We start from the raw sequence: 4,401 nt of genomic DNA, 5'->3' as shown, positions 1-4,401 counted from the left end.
AGCACAGCGTGGGGGAACTGAGATTCTCATAAAGTTTCGGAAGCGAGGAGTATTGCATTTCCAAAGCAAGTTTCCGAGAAGCGTGCTTCCCACATACCTAAGAAGCTTCCATTAAGTCTGGTTAAAACCTTTAGTTGCAAACATTTTCTGTTTATATTCTCAGTAATAAGGTAATGACCTCATCTAAAATCAAACTCCCAATGAAGTGTTGCCACATGCACAACAATGAGAAATTATTCAATAAGCAGAAAAATATAGCAGGTTACTTCCCGTTTGTGTCTTTGGTTAACATACATAACAACAATGGGGGGCTTAATTTTCAAATGATCACTAGCTTGATCGGATCAATTCACTAAGCATTATCAAATAACAAACAACTTTATTGGCAATAAAACTTTTTGGTAGACTTAACATGGCTAGGGAAAGGAAAAATTTCAGAGATTCAGTTTAACATATACATAACATAATGTGAGAAAAACTAAAATATCCTAATGCATCTTATTGACATAATAGGCTATTAGTTTGGAATAACGGCATACTACCCATCATACCCAGAAGTGTCTTCCCCAGGGAACTGCTGCTCCCTTGCTTGGTCACTTGAACCTCCTGGTGGGCTCTCTGGACTAGAGCTTTCTCGTGGCAACTGACGATCTGAGGGCTCCATTGGTGTTGTTATGTCATGAATGCTTGCTCGTTTCCGGTCCTTCCTAGCAGCGTTCTGACGAATGAAGTACTTTTGAGCATGGCTGGCCACCTGGGTTGGCGTCCTTGAGATCACTGCGTTCCGCGAAATGCTCCTCCAGTCTCCCTTGCCATATAACTTCAATCCACGCAGAAATAACCTGATACAGAATGTACATTGAAAGGATTTTAGTTTCAAGATTTAGGAGAATATAATACATAAGTAAGCTCACAATTTTTATATGCAGCTAAGACTTATAACTCACAAACTTGTTGTGTTGCTGACCAACCTAGCCAGGGGCGTAGCTAGGATTCATGTGAGGGGGGGGGGGCAAACAGGGTGTAGAAAGAAAAAAAATTGTGTGATAGTTGGGGGTTCGGGGGCAGCGCCCCCGAAAAAATTTTTTTTTTGAGATAAAATAAAAAATGGCTACAATTATTAATAAAAATCTATTTCATATGGACAAATCAAACTATTTGCTGCAGTAAGGGCTGGGCTAAAAAATGGATAAAAATCTATTTCATATGGAATCAGGGCAGGGCTAGGGCAGGGCTAGGACTGGGCTACAGCCCAGTCCTGCCCCCCCCCCTAGCTACGCCCCTGTGTGAGGGGGGGGGGGGGAACAGGGGTGTAGGAAAAAAAAGTTTATTTGTGCCATAGTCGGGGGTTCGGGGGCAGCGCCCCCGAATTTTTTTTTTTGAGATAAAATAAAAAATGGCTACAATTATTAATAAAAATCTATTTCATATGGACAAATCAAACTATTTGCTGCAGTCAGGGCTGGGCTGGGCTACAAAAATGGATAAAAATCTATTTCATATGGAATCAGGGATGAGATAGGACTGAGCTTTAAAAAAAAAAAATTAACTGTTTCGGGAGGCAGGACTGGGCTACAGCCCAGTCCTGCCCCCCCCTTAGCTACGCCTTTGAACCTAGCCAACTTAACCTGCTTCACTGTGGGCTAGACTCAGGATGGCTTTGCGGTGCAAGAGGTAGTATTGCCAGGTTGAGCCAAGCATGCTGGTCTGGTTTGTAGGAGTTTTAGATCGCATTGACAATTGGATACACATTATGATGTGAAGTTTCAGTACCAACCTGGGATATAAGTGAGTTTCATCCATGTCAAAGGTAAGAAAAAAAAACAAGTTTGTTTTTTTATCAGATTGGACTCAGCCCATGGGAATTTGATCCCAGAATCATCAAAGTTCATTCGCACCAAGATGAGCATTCTGTTTTGAAAGTTAACAAGCTGCTGAATAGATGCATCATATTCATGATATATATGAACAAGTTGCCAATACATTCTTTGACTAAAGTTAGCATTAACCATGAGCCAATTGACAGATGCCCATGCAGATTCAGTTCCTTCTTCCTTGCAACCATTCTGGTTCTTTGTTTTCCAATGGTAATGCAATAAATGATAATTAAGTTCATCATTGGTCCAACCAATGTAAATAATTGCTGATACAAACTTATTCTGGTTAGTGCAAGAATGATGTTCCCTTGCCAATCATGGTCCTTTGATCCCATGTGAATAATAATCCTTCTCAAATACAGGTATCAAGACATCAAGTTTGCACCTGAAAATAGATCTACAGCCAATACCCTGCCATATCAAATACTTTTTACTTTAAAGGAGCTTAATCATGATGTAGGAGCTTAGTCATGATGTATTTTTTTATGCAGAAACTAAATACTGATATATGAAAGAGCAAGTGTAGCAGAAAATGACATGAAATTATAGATTCACAAGCACATTTCAACCGCACAATGGGCTCCGTTCAGGTGATACACATTCTTTAAGATGTATCTTTGGGGTGCATTCATCTTGATGATGACCGGCAACCAAGGTTTCTTAGACCTGATCCCCTCATCCTACCAACCTGAGTTTGGCGATCCCAATATTATCGTCCATTATCAACCAAAAGCTAGAGCAAAGTACCACAATGTCTATCACTATAGACATCTAAAATAGAAAGCAAAGGATATATTTTCTGCTCAAGAACTTAACCTATGCTCTCTTTCTGTCCAGGGAACTCCTTTTTTCCTCTCTGACTCGTTGGATCTGGATTTTGTGCATGACACGGGAAGCGTGGGACAAACACGTTCTTGATCATCTTGGTGCTGCCATGGCAGCGTCACTCGGCCGGACTCGATCTCTGCTACGTCGTGCAAGAGCTCGTCGTATCGGTTCTTTAGCTCCAATGGGGTTCTTCCACACAACAGGCTCGCTATCACCCCCCACCGGTCCGTTATGTCCTCGGGGATCCTGGCCAGGGCTACCTCAAAGGCCTTGTTCTCCTCCTTTGTCCAAGCTCTACTGCATGATGGTTGGGTTGCAGAAGTGTTGGGGAAGCCGTGTGGGAACATGTTCATCTTTGGTTCAAATGAAGAGGCCTAGAGGCTCTCTTTGCTTTTGATTAAATAGTTGGAGGGAAGAGACCATAAATTTTGAAACTCTAATTGAACAAGACACTCTTAACGGAATAGACTCTCTCTCTCTCTCTCTCTCTCTCTCTCTCTCTCTCTCTCTCTCTCTCTCTCTCGGTTTCTTCTTCCCTTGCGAGCAGGGGTTTCTTGTTTCGGGGATCCATCGTAGGGCAAACCTCTTCCCGGCCGATTTTCCCCTTTCGATCTCAGAACCCTATTCGATCGTAGGGCATGCTGAGCGCTCGAGTGTGTTTCCGTCGACAGGCACCACAAAGGCATCAGGCGCAGATGCAGAGCTCCGATAGGAAGCGCAATCCACGACTTCCATCCCGCCCAAGCAAGAGCAAGCGCAACGGACGACATCTCCGGCAGCGCACAGCCCCACCGAAGCGCCAAAGACCATCCTCATCCTCATCATCTGAATCCCATCGCCCGAATCCTAATGCCACTTCATAGCCCGTCCCAAAGCCACCCGCCTCATCTCTTCTCCAAAAGGTATCCATCGTCGTCATTTTCTCGATACAATTCAGTCTGTTTCTCCTTCTAATGTGGGCTTCATTCATGCTGCCAATCTTTCAGATAAATCTCTGGGATTTGTTTTTTTTACAACTAGAAGTGTACAACTTCTAATGCAGTCTTCCCACCCAACCTTTTTTTTCAGCTGCTTGATTTTGGCTGTGGTGAGTAGTTTTTCTGATAAATCTCTGGGAATTTTTGAAAATAATAATATTAGAACTAGAAAAATTGAATTCTCCAAGAAATATTGAGTAAAAATCGAAATGTATTCATTTTCACTGTTTAATTTACCGTGACATTTTTATTTTCTTCATATTTTTACTTTTCTTTTTAACAGTTTAAATATGATATTTCATTATTGTTCATCTTTTTTTTATGTTTTAAATGCATTTCTTTACATCTTTGCTGAAAATATTAGTGAAACAATTTTTTTATTTTATCTATTTTTTTTATTTTAATAATTTAAAATGTCAATATTTTCTAAAATAAAATGAAAAAGTTTAACTGGAGTGTTGTGCGATCGTAGAATGCCATTGCGGTTGAAGGGAAAGTTTTATAGGACGACTATTAGGCTCGCTTCACTATATGGTACGGAATGTTGGGTTGCCAAGAGACACCATATTCAAAAAATGAGTGTAGCTAAGATGCGTATGTTGAGGTGGATGTGTAGAAATACAATAAAAGATAAGATTCAGAACGAGGAGATACTTAAGAAGGTAAGTGTTGCACCCATTGAAAATAAGATGAGAGAGAATCGCTTAAGGTGGTTTGGA

The 4,401-nt window shown here is 41.0% G+C and overlaps 1 pseudogene; it reads right to left on the bottom strand.

Annotated features, from left to right (window-relative positions):
* Positions 1–538: 538 nt before the first annotated feature.
* LOC149847222 (transcription factor DIVARICATA pseudogene) lies at positions 539–3,058 on the bottom strand (annotated as a pseudogene).
* Between the last annotated feature and the right edge of the window lie 1,343 nt (positions 3,059–4,401).

The sequence above is a fragment of the Nuphar pumila genome, chromosome 2 (genome assembly GCF_984573655.1).
Source record: "Nuphar pumila chromosome 2, dmNupPumi1.hap1.1, whole genome shotgun sequence".
Taxonomy (NCBI): Eukaryota; Viridiplantae; Streptophyta; class Magnoliopsida; order Nymphaeales; family Nymphaeaceae; genus Nuphar; species Nuphar pumila.
The sequence above is the reverse complement of the archived record's forward strand: the minus strand, read 5'-3'. Positions and strand labels throughout refer to the sequence as shown.